The sequence below is a fragment of the Neomonachus schauinslandi genome, chromosome 1 (assembly GCF_002201575.2).
Source record: "Neomonachus schauinslandi chromosome 1, ASM220157v2, whole genome shotgun sequence".
In the NCBI taxonomy this organism is placed as follows: domain Eukaryota; kingdom Metazoa; phylum Chordata; class Mammalia; order Carnivora; family Phocidae; genus Neomonachus; species Neomonachus schauinslandi.
This window is the reverse complement of record NC_058403.1, coordinates 81,754,841-81,773,397: the sequence shown is the minus strand read 5'-3', so window position 1 is coordinate 81,773,397 and position 18,557 is coordinate 81,754,841.

The following is an 18,557-nucleotide window of genomic DNA, read 5'->3' as shown; positions in this document are numbered from 1 at the left end:
TGTTATCTTTACATGATTGAAGATTCAGATCCCTTGTTATTATTTTTACATGTGCATTACCTTTATATACCTTACGAACTGAGGAGCAGGATCAGCTTTGAAACGTCAGAAACTGGCCTATGGGTTCCATGAAAGAGCCATGGACTAAGACAACTGTGTTCTAATTTGACTGTCTCCAGATGAGTGGGCAAACCACACCTGTCTTCTTAGAGCCTCAACTCCACTGACTGGCAAGTCTGGTTTAGATAAATTCCTGATTTCCTTCATATCTGAGCTTTCCTCAAAAGCCTAGGAGGTAAAATTGTTCTCACTCGGTCATTATTTCAACATTCGCTGAACACCTGCACGTCAGCCATAGTATGAAGTACTAGAAATACAAAGAAAGAACCAGACAGTCCTGGCATCCCTGCCTACCCACCCAGGAACTCAGGGTCAGATGATGTGGGAACTTGGGGGGGGTGGGAAAAGGGTCTCTGAGACAGCTGTACAGGTAGTGCATCTGAGAAGCCCAGCAGGACTGTGGGGCGGGGGGCTGTGTACAGCAGCAGAGAGTGGGCTTCAAGTTACCTAGATCTGTGCTGGAACCAGACTCTACCATTTTATTATAAAGGTGATGTTGGCTGGGAGCCTGGGTGGCTCAGTCGATTAAGCAGCTGCCTTCGGCTCAGGTTATGATCCCAGGGTCCTGGGATGGAGCCCCACGTCGGGCTCCCTAAGGGAAGCCTGCTTCTCCCTCTCCCTGCTTGTGATCTCTGTTGCTATCTGTCTCTCTTTCTCAAATGAATAAATAAGCTCTTAAAAAAAAAAAAAGGTGATGTTGGCATATTTCTTAATATGAGCCCCAGTTTCTTCATCTATAAAATACCTACACCTCAGAGTATTATGTGAAGAGTAAATGAGACAGCATATGTAATGCTGTGGCAGGCACTTGCTCATTCTAGAAGAGGTAACCTATGAGTGGCCTTCTAAAGAATGAATACCAGTGAGTCTCAGTCTGAGGTGACTTGGTTTGTTTTCAGAAGAAAAAAGTCATTTAAAGTGATGTTTGTAAAAAAAGCAGTTCTTTCCTGTTACATTTGGATGTCTCTTTAATCAAAAGGCACCCTCATGTAGAGTATTGTGATTGTTCTTTATGTTTCATACACTGAAAAGTAACCCAAATCAACCATGACCATAACAAATATTAAGATTACCTGATGAGGGAAACACTGGCTAAGATAGTCAATTCCTTCCAAACACTAGATCAACACACAGATTCTTCTGATACTTGATACGGCTTTGGCATCAAGAAACACTTTGGGGGCACCTGGGTGGCTCAGTCAGTTAAACATCTGACTTCAGCTCAGGTCATTATCTCAGGGTCCTGGGATATGGCCCTGTGTTGGGCTCCCCACTCAGCAGGGAGTCTGCTTGTCTTTGTCCTTCTCCCTCTGCCTCTGCCCCTCCCCCTGCTGCACTCTGTCTCTCTCTCAAATAAATAAATAAAATCTTAAAAAAAAAAAATAGAAACACTTTGATCAGTAGAGCGAGCTTGACTGGTTATATATGTAATTATCACATTTCTTCCCCAAATCTCAAGGGGTTATGATAAGAAGTTACAACAATGGTCCATGACTACTCAGGAGACGTTTTTCTATCCCTCTACTCTACAGTAGAGAAAAAGAAGGTGGCAACTTTCTCTTCTGTGATCAGTTGGGAAGTTTGACTTTGAGGTACTTAGGTCTCTGGCATGCCATCTGTCTCTGCCCCTGTCTGCAATCAACAGACAAATATTGTGAATAGAGGACGCTGCATGGGTTCTCAGATGAAACATCTATTAAATTTTGGTGGTCAAACCAGTAGATAAGATCTAGTTTCTGTTTTAAAAATAACTTATGAAACTTGTTTCTCAAAATGAAAAAGAAACAAATAAATGCAAAAATTACAATAATGCAAATTCTATTTACCTGTCTATAGAAGCAAGGCAAATGTCAATTCCATGAGGCCAGTATTTTCCTGATGCGAAACCAAAACCTGATATCAAAGAAAATAAAACTACAGACTAATACATAAATGCAAAAACCCTTTAAAAATATTAGCAAACTAAATCCAATAATGTATGAAAGGATTATATACCATGACCATGTACCCAGGAATGCAAAGTTGGTTTAATAGTTGAAAATCAGTTAATGTAACATACCACATTAATAAGATTAAGACAAAAACAATGCAATCAGGGACACCTGGGTGGCTCAGTTGGTTAAGCATCTGCCTTCAGCTTAGGTCATGATCCCAGGGTCCTGGGATCAAGCCCCGTATCGGGTTCCTTGCTCAGTGGGGAGCCTGCTTCTCCCTCTGCCTGCTCTGCCTGCTTGTGCTCTTTCTCTCTCTGACAGATAAATAAATAAAACCTTTAAAAAGAAGAAAAGAAAAGTGATGGAGGAAAAAAAAGGACTTTTTAAAAAAACAATACAATCATCTCAATAGATGCAGAAAAAGCATTTAACAAAACCTAACATACATTCATGGTAAAAATTCTCAACAAACTAGGAATATAAGGGAAGTTCCTTACCTGATAATAGGGCATCTACAAAAAAACCCGAAACAAACAAAACAAACCTAGTGTTATTATCATACTTAATTGTGAAAGACTGAAATCTTCTCCCTATAATGGGAACAAGGCAAAGATATTTGCTCTTTCCAACTCTAATCAACCTTGAACAGAGGTTCTAGCCTATTAAGAAAAAAAATTTTAAGGTCTCCAGATTAGAAAAAAGAAGGAAAACTGTCTTTATTCTCAGATGATATTGTCCTATACATAGAAAACTCTAAGGAGTCCCCCACCCCCTGCCCAAAGCTGCTCGAACAAAAAAATGAGTTCAGCAAGGCCATTGGATACAAGATCAATATTTTAAAAATGAATTGTGTTTCTATATACTATCAACAAACAATCTAAAATTAAGAAAATTTCACTCACAATAGGATCAAAAAATAATACTTGGGAATAAATTTAACAAAAGTGAAAGATTTGTACACTGAAAATTATAAAACATTGCTGAGAGAAATTAAAGAAGATCTAAATAAGTGGAGAAATATCCCATGTTCATGGATTCAAAGACTCAATATTGGTAGGATGGCAAATCTCCCCCAAATTGTTACAGAGATTCAGTGCAATCCCTATCAAAATCCCAGTAGGCTTTGTAGAAGTTGATGAGCTGATCCCAAAATTTATATGGAAATTCAACACCATTGGTCATTGGGGAACTGCAAATTAAAACCACAGGCTAACACTACACATCCATAAGAATGGCTATAATTAAAAAGATGGACCTTCCCAAGCTTGGGTGAACATGTAGAGAAACCTGATCCTCATGCACTGCTGATGGAAATGTAAAATGGAAACCCAGAAAATAGTTCGGCAGTTTCTTACAACTTAAAGTTACCATTTGACCCAGCCATTGCACTATTAGATGTGTATCCAGAAGACATGTAGAAGAATGTTTATAGCAGCATTGTATATAATAGACAAAAACTGGGAAATATTCAAATGTTTATCAGTTGGTGAATGGATAAAGAAAATGTGGTATATCCATATAACAGAATACTATTCAGTAATAAAAAGGTGATTCTGTTTGGCGCCTGTTTCTTCCTGTTTTCTTACAAATTGGAGTCTCCCTAGGTTAAAAGTAAGCTAAGAGAATGATGTACTGGCTTCCAGTGGGATCCTTAATGTGGAAAATTCCCCAAACACAAAAAGGATTTTCAATTGCTATTGTTGGGTGTCATAAAACATGACAAATATCCACTGATCTCCTCTCTTTAGGACCACAAACTTCTAGGGTCACAAACTTGGGACTTTGACCCAGGGCACTGAAATTTTTAATGCTGAATAAAATGGATGGGACAAGTGTACCAATGTCAAGAGCAGGCAACGCTTTGTATGTAGATCTGCTCTCTTCCCCAAACACACAAAAGCCAGCTTCGTGCACTGGCCACAGCAGTGAAATTTCTAGGCACGGCTCTGCCACTTTCCTTTCTACTCCAACCTCCAGAATCCCCTTGCTACCACTTACCAGCATTCTGAGCTCATGAGTTAGGCCCTCCAATCTGTCCTGCTCACCACTTCATCGTCCTTAAGGTCAGCTTCATTGTTGTTCCTCTGGCTCAAAAAATTCCAGTGGCCACTTATGTTGATATCATCTTAACTCTTTAGCTTAATTTTCAAAAGCTCCAAACTCTGGATACAAGCTGTGATGGCATGGAATGTATCTGATCTACATTTCCCAGAATTTCCTTTCTTGGGAAGATTCTTGGAGATTTGGAGGGCAGAAGGGAAGCAGCCATTTTGTGGCTCACACACAGTTTGGCTAACGTGCTGATTCACCTCATTGGCGTGAAGCAGCAACTAAGCCTGCAGTTTCTCTTCTTCCCCTGGATTCTCCCTTCAGCTTCTCCAACTCCTGAGCCAGGTGTTTGTGTTTGGTTCTGTGACCTAGGGTCCTCACTTCTGCAGAATAGCCTTGATACCAAGGTCAGAGGTCACAGGAACTGACACAGCTTTCAGTCCCTCCTCACGGAATCCCATCTCATGCTTGTGGCTTCCAGCCCTCTCTTGATCTCCCCTACTTCACATCCATCACCCCTTCCTGACTGCCTGTATGGTGGCTTTCAGGTTCCAACATTAGACATGGAGACAATGGCTCAGAGAAACTGCTTAGCCAGCTCACACAATTGTGTAAGACCAATTCCCTGGAACCGTAGCTAGACAGACAAGACAGATGATCTGGTGTTTCTGCTTCTCCGTTAGGAACACCCTTGGCCCCATCTCCCTATCTTTACCTTCCATAGGCTTCCTCTTCTTTCAACATCCGGTTCCTCCATCATGCTCCTCAGCCCCTACAGCTAGAAGTGACAACCCCCTACAAATACACACACACACACACACACACCTGTTCAACCCAAGCAGGCTGTTTGAAATCCCTAGAGCACTTGGCTCATTTTGCCTCTCATCTTAGGTATTTCTGCCCGCGTCATTTTTCCTCTACTGATGACTAGACTGTACGTCCTCCAAGTCAGGGACCATGTGTCATACATTTTTAGGTCTCCTAAAGTATTGTCTACTGGCCTAGCACTCCCCCAGTGAACTGAACTGAACCAGGCTGAACACTCAAGGGGCAGAAGAGACAGTTGGTAGGGAGACAAAGGGCTTCCAAATAGACCACTTGTTTTACCACCTGCCTGCCTGGTGAGCCCATGTCCACGTGTCATCCTCAGGATGCCTCTCCTCTCCAGCAATAGCCAGGGACATTGGTTTTACAGCAAGAAAACGCAGAAGGAAAAAAATGTAAGAAAGCATATACCCAAAAGATTATTTACCAGTTCACGCAATTTTATGTGTAATAATGCCTATGAATGAGAAGGGGGAAAAGTCATCTTTAAAAAAAACTATTATTTTTTTGCTACCAAGGCTCTTTTATAGGAGCTCTGAATGATATAATTTAATGAGTAGAGCTATTACCCCAACTACAGTTTGCAAAGGTAGTAATATAGAATCGCAGACCATTTTCACTATGTAAAAAAGTAACAGAAATGGCTTGGATAAAGAAAAAAATAAAAGCTTTCACCTGCTAACAAACTGAAATTCTTTCCTTTTAGCTGGGGCTATTTTAGTTCAGGGTGGTAATACATATTATTCCAAGCTCATTATGAACCGTATGTGTTCTTTGATTACTTTAAAAAAATGGAGAAGTTACTTGATAACTTGTTAATAAATACCTGTCATTTGTTAGGGAAAAAAATTGTTTTCATGCCAAAAGTTCCTGTTGATAGAATAATTAAGGAGAATCTAAAAGGTAAAGAGGTTGGGAACCATTAAACTGGATATTTAAATTAGAATAGATGTTAGAAACCAAGCCTTCAAAATATTAAAAATTTACTCCCTTCTCACAATGGGATCATCCTGTCTACTGTGAATCTAAAATCAAAAAATGGTGGCATCAGATTTTCTATTTAATAACAGTGACTTGGGTAATTACCATGATATAATTCAATGAATTAAGAGGGAACAATTTCAACACAGGGAATACAACAAAAGAAATGGTTCCCGAGAGTATCCCAGGTTTATACTATCACTTTCAATTTTAATTCAAAACAATTCAAATCAAAAGAAAAATGAATCTCTTTTACCTTACTTGAAAAATTGCAGAAAATTAAGCTTTTATTTTGTAATTTTCCATTTGCTTTACTGGAAGATTTTTTATTTGGCTTTTTGTGTGTGTTAGTTATATACTCTATTGATTAATTCAACCCAATGCCAAGGAAGCAGGAATTGAGATGCTGGCAGATGTTGCTGCTTCTAACAGAATATATAAGAGAAGAGCCAACCGGTTTCCACATTGTGGTTTCAATTAGAGCTTAGAATGAATAAACTCATCTAAGAGAATTCAGGATTCCACTGGCCCTGAGGAAATTCGTAAGATGAATCATTTCTGTTTTATTCCCAAATAAACATAGATTTTAAAGTTCAAGCAGGGGTCAAAGTAAGCACAATTTCTCACTAACCAAGCTTCTTTGTCAACATCTCCCTTCCAGGTAGGGGCCTCTGAGTAATGCAGGGCAGACACTGCGAGCTGACCGGGCCGACCGAAAGAGTTGGGGAGAGGCCCGGGAAGAAAGGCCAGGAGGGCTGGCTGGGTAGGATATGAAGGTTGAGAGAGTATAATGTGCTGTGTGGTAGATCATTGAGGCTCCAGTCATATTTAGTGCTTTGATTTCACAGTCCAGGGAAAGCTAAATATGGTGTAATGGTTTATAAAATTTTTCAAAAATATACAAAAGTAGACCAAATCGCCCAAATGTACCCATCCCCCAACTCCTACGATTATCAACTCAAGGCCAGCCTTGAGTTGATACCCCATCCATTCCCATGGCCTGCATAATTTTGATGCAAATCTCATATATAATACATTTTATTCATATGTATTTCCATATCTCTAAAAGAAGGGGATTTTAGAAAAAAAAAGATACAATACCATTAGCTCACTTAAAAAGTAACTGTAATTCCTTAAGATCTTCAAGTGTCCAGTTTGTGTTCACATTTCCCACGAGTGTCATATATATTTTTTAAGAACATGAACTTTACTTAGAAGGTTCATGGACTCAGGTTTATGTTCCTGATTTCCTAATAAAATATAAACTGCTTGAGCAGAAGGACTGTTTTGTTTATGCCTGCCTTTGAGGGTTTTGCCCAGACTTCACAGAAAAGGTAATTAAGTAAATGTATAATAAAAGCTTTTTATGACTCTTCACGCAATTACATTCACAAATCAGAAAAAAAAAAATCACCACACTACTTGTCCAGATTTTTGATACAGAAAAGAGAAACAATATAGATGCTCAATTTCTTCAATTAAATTGGAATGAAATGTCATCTAGAGGATGATTAGGCAATTGCAAATCTGCAACATTTGGCTACTAAAAATCTCTCTTGTTAGTGATCATAATTTCTGACAACCTGAGAAATGGATTCTCCAGAGAGTGACCTACTCTGTCAGTTTGGACAGAATATCCACGGTGACGAGCGAAATGTAGAAGAACATCCCTGATAGGAGAAAAATGTGTTCTATGAATTTTAATGCAAAAAAATTGAAGTTCTGTCTTGGATTCAATCAAGGTGAACAATTTTGAATATCTCTGCGTCGGGATGTTCCCTTTTGTACCATCTCCCCACCTGTTTCCTTCTCTCACTTCCACTCCAATTCTGGTTCTTTTTTAGAGTGCACAAATGAAATACATGGGTTTATAGGGAAAAGGAAATTGAGGGAAATGTATCCTCAGGCATATGACAATATGAAAAAAGAAAGCTATGTACATCAAAATGTTAAGTGCTGCATTATTTTATAATAGCAAAAATTAAAAAAATCTGAATGTCTAAAATTAAAAGCATAGTTATATAAATTATATTCTAAGGAATAATTGTGCAGTTTTTAAAATTAGAATCATGAAGAGCATGTACCAACATAGAAAATGCTTATGATGTATTAGGTACAATCAGGATTGAAATTTTATGGACACTATGAATTTTTTTAAATATTTATTTATTTATTTATTTGAGAGAGAGCTGGATCAGGGGGGTGGGGGCGGGGAATAGAGGGAGAGAATCTTAAGCAGACTCTGCACCAAGCACGAAGTCCAATGCAGGGCTCGGATCTCACAACCCTGAGATCATGACCTGAGCCAAAATCAAAAGTCAGACACTTAACCAACTGAACCACCCCAGGCGCCCCTGGACACTATGACTTTAACTATGTAAAAAGTGTACCTATAAATAAAAGACTGAAGGAAATAAAATAATAATAGTGGTTATGCTAGTGTGTGGAATTACACATGATTTTAAAAATATTATTCATCTGGCCTTTAGAATATGTTAAATAAATACCAATTTCTTTTGTTTTTGTGTTCTCTCTACCTGACTGTAGATTAAAATTTTTTAAAGCTAAAAATAATAGAACTTTGGTTAATGGTATTAAATATAAATCTTTACTTTTTTTTTTTTTAAAGATTTTATTTATTTATTTGAGAGTGAGAATGAGAGAGCATGAGAAGGGGAGGGTCAGAGGGAGAAGCAGACCCCCTGCCGAGCAGGGAGCCCGATGTGGGACTCGATCCCGGGACTCCAGGATCATGACCTGAGCCGAAGGCAGTCACTTAACCAACTGAGCCACCCAGGCGCCCCTAAATCTTTACTTTTTAAAGCCTGTATCCAGCTTATATATAAAACCATATTTATATTTTTATATTTTTAGCTTTATATATAAAACAATAGTAAAAAAAATAAGATTAACTTTTTAAAATGATAAACTAAAATAAAATATAATTATTTTCTTTCTTCTTTTTTCTTTAAGTAAGATCTACACCCAACGTGGGGCTTGAACCTACCACCCCGAGATCGAGTCACATGCTCTACCGACTGATCCATCCAGGTACCCCTATTTTATTTTTTTCATTAAATTTTATTTAGGGGCGCCTGGATGGCTTGGTCACTTAAGCATCCAACTCTTGATTTCGGTTCAAGTCATGATTTCAGGGTCATGAGGTTGAGTCCCTGGGCGTGGAGTGTGCTCAGGATTCTCTCTCTCCCTCTGGCCACCCACCCCCCAACCCTGGTGCAAGCATGAGTGCTCTCTCTCTCTCTCAAAAAAAAAATTTTTTTTTTACTTCTCCTTCTACTTAAATAGCAAATACTATAATGTATTTATTTATTTATTTTTAAAGATTTTATTTTATTTATTTGACGGAGAGAGAGAGCACAAGCAAGGGGAGCTGCGGGCAGAGGCAGAGGGAGAAGCAGGCTCCCCACTGAGCAGGGAGCCCAATGTGGGATCATGACCTGAGCCGAAGGCAGCCGCTTAAAGACTGAGCCACCCAGGCGCCCTACTATAATGTATTTAATAACACAATACCTAGCGGGGATCCTTACACATTTAGGCCTGTGGTATATAGTGGCTGAATAGATTTGAAATCATTCATTTACTTGTGCATTCATTCAACAAATGTTTATTGAAGAACTACTTTGCCCAATGAAATGTGTTTTTGCTGACTTAAAAAAGGGCCAAATGCTTTTTCAAATTATGAAATATACATGAAACTCTAAATAATGTAAGCGAACAGCTGAACACATTGTTGTAAAATAAACCCCCTGCTATCCACCTTCCCACCAAGGTGAAGAAATAGAGCATCACCAGCACCCAGAACACCAACCCGTCCAGTCCTATCCTAGCCCCTGCCTGCATCCCAGTGGTCACCAGGACGGAGGCAGGTATGTGGGGACACCCAGGATGCCCCAGGGCCCCTGTTTGTGTGGGCCCTTCCGAGGCAGAAGCAGGCATTTGCTCTTTGTAAAATTTGCAAGAGTAAACATTTCCCACATTGGGTTAAGATTTCTTTGTACTTCCATAGATAACTTTGCATTCATCATTTCACATATTTTTCTTAAATAGGGTCCCTCCAAATTGTATAAGCCTCAGGACTCACGGAATCTGGATCTGCCCCTAGGCAGAGCTATCCTGACTACAGGATATATAGTCAGGGGCGCTGGGTGGCTCAGTCGTTAAGCATCTGCCTCCGGCTCAGGTCATGGTCCCAGGGTCCTGGGATCGAGCCCCTCATCGGGCTTCCTGCTCGGCGGGAAGCCTGCTTCTCCCTCTCCCACCCCTCCCAGCCACTTGTGTTCCCTCTCTCACTGTGTCTCTGTCAAATAAATAAATAAAAAATCTTAAAAAAAAAAAAAAGATGTTCTTTGCTCCCAGATGGATCACACAATGTGACACTGTCCATTTTCCAATTACAAATGCTCCACATATTTCTATGAGCTCAAACCTGCAGCTGCTCCAGGAGCTACTTAGAGGAATTGAGGGGCCTTTCCCAAGAGCATGGTAAATGGTTTGGGTTTGGGTTTCCCAGCAGTGGACCTCTGGAGCCAGCTTTCTCTTCTTTATGAGCCAGGCCAGTCAATCAATGACCTCCCTAACCAGTCCCTCCAACGTGGAGTTGCTAACAGAAGCCTCGCTTGTTAGGCACACAGAATATTTACAACAAATCTGAATAGTTTGCCAACACTTAAAAATCATGAGATTTCCCATGAAAAGTTGGCTTCTGCTGGCTTCTCATAAGCAATTGGAAGATGTAACCCCTCTGGGCTCACATCCCCACCTGGCCTGGCACCTGCTGGGTGGAGCCGAGGCACCCCTGCTTTCTGAAGCCAGACCTCCTCCCTGAAACCCTGCCACTTCACTTAAAGGTCTTCCCTGAGTGTTTGGTCCCTTTAAGCATTTGTGAACCCCGCTCTGACAGATTACCTTGTATTAATACAAATTAAAGATAACAAGGAATAAGTTCCTCCAAATACTCTAAGATGAGTTTCTTGCCAATATTTCCCGCACACTTGACAAAGGTGCTAATAAGGTATCACCCCAATGGAGTTAAACATATATCTAAAGGCAGATATCATGAATCAAATCAGAAATGTACAAAGGGTCATCTCAAATGAAATAACCTCCCAATCAGAAGCAGTAGGAAGCAGCTAAGCATAACTATAGCTCTGTGGTTCTTGAATTTTAGTATGCATCAAAATCTCACCTGGAGGCCTTGTTAAAGCAGACTGCTGGATCGCACCCCATCGTTTCTGATTCATTACGTGTAGGCTGGGAATTTGCCCTTCTAGGAGTTTCTGCGGTACTGCCCAGGCCACTGGCCCAGGAGCGCCTTTTGAAAACCACTGCAGCATCTTACTCAAAATGGGGTCGGTCCCCTGGCCAGAGGCCGGGGGAGCTTGTTAGGAATGGAGAATCTAGGACCCTCTCTAGACCAATGGAATCAGGAGCAGGTGCTTTGTAGGAACATTACATTTTGAGATACACTGAACTAATTGTTCCCAAACCCCCCTGGGAAAAATCACCTGGGTGTTTGTTAAATATACAGAATGCCAGGCCTTTCCTTAGAAATTTCTATTCAGAAATCTATTTTTGTCAAGCACTCCAGGTGATTCCTATCATGAGGAAAGTTTAGGGAAAATAGGTTAATGGTGGTGTTAATAAATCTAAAGAAAGAGTATGTTAATAAAATGGGGGCGAGTAGATGAAACAGGGGCAAGTAGGAAATCCCAGGAGAGAAAATTGGTAGCATGATTTCAACCATTTGGGGCTCTTTAGCCACTGGTAAGCCTTCCTTTTGTGCGGAGAGATGCAGCAAATTGTTAGATCCTATACCACACACCAAACTCCCTTTATCTAGTTCCTTGTGCATCAAGAACGCTTGTCATTATGATTTGGCTTCCCTGTGCTTTTCATACCAGGGGAAACACACCAGTCAAATCAATAGGCGTACCCGATTGGAGTGACAGGTGCGTAAATCAAGAACTCTTCATTAAGGTGTTGAGATATTTTTCTGTGGGTCCTATTAGTGTCTCTAAGAGATCAAACCACTTTTAATAACAAAATCAAATTTCTGGGCATGTGTATACCTTATTCAAATTGAAGAAGGGACAATTTCTTTTGCCCACAAAGTTGTCTTATGTGGATTCCACTGTGTAGTTTTTAACTTTTTTGTACATTCATTGAAGTCAGATTTTTTTTGAAAGAATTACATTAGCAAATAATAAAAGTCTGCAAAAATATATAAGAAAATAAAGCAGAGGATGAGGAAATTGCCTTTTTAAAAAAATTTGAGTCTAGTCGACACATTAGTTTCAGACATAGTGATCGGACACCTTCATGTGTTATGTTATGCTCACAAGTGTAGCTACGGTCTGTCACCATACAACACTGTTACAATATCATTGACTATTCCTTATGCTGTACCTTTCATTCCTGTGACTCATTCACCCTATAACTGGAGGACTATATCTCCTACTCCCTTCATCCATTTTGCCCATCCCCCTGCCCCCTCACTCCTGCAACCATCAGTTTCTTCTCTGTGGACGTTGTCTTTATTTTTTAAGTAGGCTCCATGCCCATTGTGGAGCCCGGTACAGGGCTTGAACTCAGGACCCTGAGATCAAGACCTGAGCTGAGATCAAGAGTCGGCCGCCCAACTGACTAAGCCACCCAGGTGCCTCTGGAAGTTGTCTTTAAATTAACAAATTCTTTCAGTTTTTATAGTGAAATATTGGCCTGGATGAGTCATATCTTTTCTCTTAATCTGTCTCCACAATTCTCCACAAGAAGGGCAAAATTTTACCCTTCTATTTAAAAGACCTAAACCATCATTGAGTCTAAGTTTTTCCAAATATCAGATATTTCCAAAGTCCTTTTGTGAAGTAAAAATCTCTGAAAGTTAGATCACATTGCCTGCTCCCCTGTCTATCCCCCAATACCACAGTTTCCATCTGGGAAATTAACAAATTCCTCGTCGATGCTGAAACGTGGTATTTCTCTTACGGTTTCAAGAGAATGATCTTATTCTGGAAATAAGGCCACCAGAAGATCAGTTTGTCCAGAGGGTATTTTTGTTTTGTTTTGTTTTTTTTAAGTAGGCTCCATGCTGGGCCCAAACTCACAACCCTGAGATCAAGACCTGAGCCGAGATCAAGTCGGACACCCAACCAACTGAGCCACCCAGGTGCCCCTGGAGGGTGTTTTAATGTTAACCCCCATTCTGAACAAAACAGTTCTAATTTCCAGTCCCAGTTCCAGCTGAAGTTGCACTGACTTTTTAAGTAGGATGGTCTGGCAAGTAGCTTCACTGTGATTCTCTGGCCAAACAAGCATGGGGGCCATGGTACCATTAAGTTCTCCAGGTGGAGACCTAAAGGAATGACGAGATATTCAACCAAGGAGGTAACGTTTTCAGAAAATGATAAGTTTTGGTTGAGTAAAATTTCCTGTCCCCCTGCCTTGCTAATTCAGGAGGCAGCATTATACATAGAAAGCAGGGAATTTCTGAATGAAAAGTCCTAGTTTCAGTTTTGGTCGCAATAACTATGGGAAGTAGGATTGTGTGGAAGTCACTTTCATAATCTCAGTTCCCTCAAATTTCTATGAGGACAATATTGGTGAGTCCTCCCTTGGTGATAAAATATCAGTACATCATAAAATGAGTTGTTACTGTGGGCACGGTAACACTACACTCAAATGTAGGTGGTTTTAGCTTAATTTTTCAATAATTCATTACTAGTCTCTGACCAAGGAATTTACTTCTAGGAATTTATCCTAACAGAACTGCATACGTGCAAAATGAAATATTGTCAGGTTCTTCACTGCATTTTTTTTTTTTTGTCATAGCAGGGCTTTGATAATAACCTAGATGTCCACCAATAAGTGTCTGGTTGAATAAGTTATGTCCATTTAGTGGAACAAATGAGATACCTTGCAGCTATGAAACAGAATAAGGAAACTCCCTGTATATTATTATGGAAGGATCACTAAGACACATGGTTAAATAAAAAAAGCAAAGTGCAGAACTTGACCTTTATCGTAGTACGTTGGAAATTAGATAATAGAGTTGCATTTGGTTTTGTGCACATAAACACTGGAAGGATACACAACAAACAAAGGCAACTAAATGTTGCCAGGGGTGAGGAGGCTGTGGGTAGGAGGGAGATTTTCACTGTATGCCTTTTAGTATACATTGTTAGATTTTGAACCATGGGCAGGTATTACCTATTCACAAATTAAATTAATACTTATCTGAGAAGAGACTAATGGTATTCACATGGCCAAGGAACTAAAGACCTGTGACTTATCTTGCACGTAGATCTTCAGTAGTTGTGTGACATATTGTATTACTGTGGAAGGACTCTAGGGTTCAGTTGTGCAATGGGTCTGGCCTAGAGTGGAGTAACGAAGGTTGAGGGCAAGGGTTGCCCACTGTGCATGAGGCAGCCTGCTTAGAATGGCATATCAGAAATGGAAGGTCCCGGTGGGGCCAGATGAGCAATAGGAAAACAAACGTAGGTGGGATGCCAGTCTGAATTATGACTAACATGCCACCTGCCTTCAGGAATGGGGACAAAACCACAATGCTTTTATGACATAGGTGGTGATGATAAAGGAGTTAGAATAACTGAGGAGAGAGAGAAGCCCCAAGTTATCTTTTGTTGTTGCTGTTAGGGGGGTTTTTGGTTTTTGTTTTGTTTGGTTTTGGTTTTGGTGGGGGTGATGGATTTGGAACGAGGATTTATTTCTAATCTAAACAAAAGGTTTAGCACCAAGCTTATGAGGAGTGGTCTGTACAGAGAGAACGACGTTAGCCATCTTAGGAGGGACGGAGTTAACGTCGGGGCTGTGACTTGGAGGTTTAAGGGGCGGGTGCTCCCTGTACTTGCCACTCATTGCAGGAGACTGAGCCACTTAGAGGCACCAGGGCATTCTGATTCCCGTGATCCAGCATATGGGAGACAAATGTCAGAGGGACAGGGTAATCTTTGGTATCGGCTGTGATCTGCTAACAATCCAGGCACTCCCTGGTCCAGAAGGAATGGTCTCCCCAGGGTTATTCACAGGGGCTGGGGGCGGATGGGCAAGACTGCTCCCACCCAGCCTGCGACTCTGAGATCTGTGGAACGTGGGCCGAGCCTCCTGGGATGCCCTATACTTAGAGTCTGGTGGAGGAGAACCACTCCCCAAGGCTGCAGCTCCCCGGGGCCAGCCCACAGGGAACAGTGTGTCATTAGCGGGAAGGCACTAATGATCCAAGGCTCCCTGCTCTGGGCACGGAGCAAAGCATTTGGGGACATCCATCTCCTTCCCTCTCACCACACAGTTTGAATCACATTTTCCTCTTCCTGGGTATCTTGAAGCTTGGTGTGAATATCTCGGAGTACTTTTAGAAATCCTTTGACGGAAGGTGCGACAGAAGGGCAAGGTCTTACTACCAACACTGTAAAATATCTTAACCACAACAGAAGATGGAACATAGATGCACATTTCAACTTCTAATATTCCTCAGAGAACGATTTGAGGGTTAAGAATGGTAAGTGCAAGGGTGAGAAGAGAAGCCAGTAGTGGAGGAAAAAACAAAGAATGAGTTCAGCCCCAGTAAGAAGACCTCCCTATTCGGCTGCCCCACTGGAGTGGTGACGCCCACTCACACGGAGCCTGAAGTCAGACAGGGACGGTCCCCGCTCCAGCGCCATCTACACACATGTGACAACTGGAAGATGGAGCCCATCCTTTGTGCAAGAAGCAAGCTGCTTCTGGGCGTGCTGCTGTCCCATCAGCACACAGGCTCTGGGACATGCCAGCCTGACAGCCCACTGTTGCAGAGGGAGGGGACCATGGGGCCTTCCCCAGACAGCGCCACGATCTGCCTGTGGTTGACAAGCGCCTGGGTGACCCTGGAGCTGGCTAGAGCTGGGGGAGAGAGTGAAGAGGGGATGGAGTGATGCATGTCCAGTGGGGTTGCTCACCACCCCAGCACCTGGGAATTTTGCTGGCAAGGATAAGCAGCTGAGCTGAATTAAGAGCAGTTCCTTAATTGTTCCGGAGCAATAGCTGCAGTTAAAAATTAATAATAACTATCAGTTGCGAATAAATGATGTTCCAGGCACAGTGCTAAAGGCAACCTATACATTTTCTCATTTAATCTGCCAAACGACCCTGCGAGGTTAGTGTTGCCACCCCCATTTACAGATGATGCTGAGAGTGTCAGTGACTTTCCCCAAGACACTCCAGTAAGTGGCAAGGCCAAGGGTCTGAATGCCAGAATTTTAACGCCCAAGGCTGTTTTGACTACAATGCTATGTGGCCTCGCCAAGGATTAAAAAGCAACGTCTTAACTTTTGTTGTTTTCTTCATTATTCGAGACCTGAACACAATGCATCCAGAGTGCTATTGTCAGAGATAAGGGAGGAAACTGCTTTCTTCCAACCATACAACTCGGGTTTTGACCCATGCTTGTAAATGGAGGTAACCCAAAAGAAAAGCTACTTTTAGGTCGTGGAAATGTGTACCGAGCTCTGTCTTCTCCACCTGGCCCATCCCACTCAGGCATCCATATCTGGTGCCTCTTCTGGACTGTCTCTGGTCTCTCTCCACTTTCCAGTCTGTACTCCAGACTGTGGACAGAAACAACTTTGAAAAACGTGTTTGAAAATCTCCACGGCTCCCAACTGCCTCCGGGATCAAGTCCTTTCCCTGCTGGGCAGCCACTTCCCCAGCCCCTCTCTGCCGTGCTCCCCCGTGATCCAGCCCAAACTGGATGGCTCTGTGCCCTGAACACCATGTGTACTTTCACGCCTTACTGTTATTATTAGCCCTTGCTAGTCCCTCTCCCTGTGACGGCCTTATCTTACCTTCTTTCTCCGCTGGCAAATGGCTGTACTCCAAAGCCCAGGTCAGATGTCACCGTCTCTCCCTCAGCCTCCCAGCCAAGTAGAAGTGATTACGCCACTCACCTGGCCTCCGCCATGGCACCTAGTACACCGGTATGTCATACTGTCAATTAGAGTACATTCTTCTACATAGCTGGATCCTGTTTCCCATTAATTAGGGCAGGAGTAAAAACCATTTCTTGCCATCTTGGTTTCCAGAGGCCCTGGTATAAGGCAAATGCTCTGTCTTTAGAAGGAACGGATGTAGGCACATGCAAAGGAACTCTGCTCACACAGCACCCCAGTTAGCGATGCTCTCAAAGGATTCCACCAATATGTGGGTAATTGGGCTGGTGGGCTTTAAGTTCCTTCTCTGCACCAACACGGTCAAGTAACAAGGAAATTGAGAGCTCGATCTTATTCCATGAAAGGGATCAAAGGGAGAAAATAGCAACCCCTAATTTCCACCAGAACACCTTTGCTTCTCCCTCTTGTAGAGAGTTTTGCTTGGATAGGGGCAAAGCCTCTGTTGCTAAAAATAGATTTAAAAAGCTCTGGTTGAGATGGCCTTGTCCTTTATTACCCCATGCCTAAATATCTGTAAGAACTTCCTAGCTGGTTTTCTAGGCTCTAGTCTTTTCCTCCTCCATCCACATGCATCTTGCTGCCAGATGAGATTTTTAAAAGTATTATTTGAATTATGAAGAGTTTCTATGTAACATGTTAGTTATGAAACATAATTGCATGATAAATGTAACCAACCAACCATTCAGCCCTAGAACATTAGCGGCAGCTTGCATCCATCTCTATATGCCTCACCTATCTCAACCACTGGCCTAATTAATACCTGAAGCTAATCCCTGTCGTTAACCTGATGATTCCAAAACGCATGCCTTGATGTTCTTAGCCTGTTTATTTTGTTGTTACATAGTATTCCACTGTGTGCCATACCAGAGTTATTTACCCCTTCTCCTGCCAACCAACTGGGGATTGTTTCCAATGTTATGGGTAATGTGGCTATGAACATTCTTAGTGCACAAGTACATTTGTACATTTCTAGAAGTTAGGTCATAGGGTATGCAAATGTTCAACCTTGTGAAATAATGTCAAAATTTCTTAAAAGGGCTCTACTAGCCAGATGAATTTTCTACAAATCCCTGTTTTCCCTGCTAAAAAATAATTCAATGTAACTGCTACTTGCAAGATAAAATCCAAAAGAGCTCTTCCTTGCCAGTTAGTCTGGCCCCAACCTCTCACAGCCCCCAAATACTCTCTACTTCAGTTGGGCAGATCTGTTTTTGGATGTAGAACACACCTTACTCATTTTCGTTTCTTTTTAAAATTTATTTATTTGAAAGACAGAGAGCACACACAAGCAGGGGGAGCGGCATAGGGAGAGGGAGAAGCAGGCTCCCTGCTAGCAGGGAGCCTGATGCAGGGTTCAATCCCAGGACCCTGAGGTCATGGCCTGAGCCAAAGACACTGAACCGAGTCACTCAGGTGCCCCATTCATCTTCTTTTCTTTCCTTTTTTTTTAGGGAGGCGGGGAGAGGGAGTGAGGGGAGAGGAGCAAAGGGAGAGGGAGAATCTTTTATTTTTTAATTTTTAATTTTTAAAAGATTTTATTTACTTGACACGGGGCGGGGCGGGGGGCAGCAAAGTGAGAGGGAGAAGCAGGCTCCCCCGCCAAGCAGGGAGCCCGATGCAGGGCTCAACCCCAGGACCCTGAGATCATGACTAAAGCAGAAATCAAGAGTTGGACACTTAACCG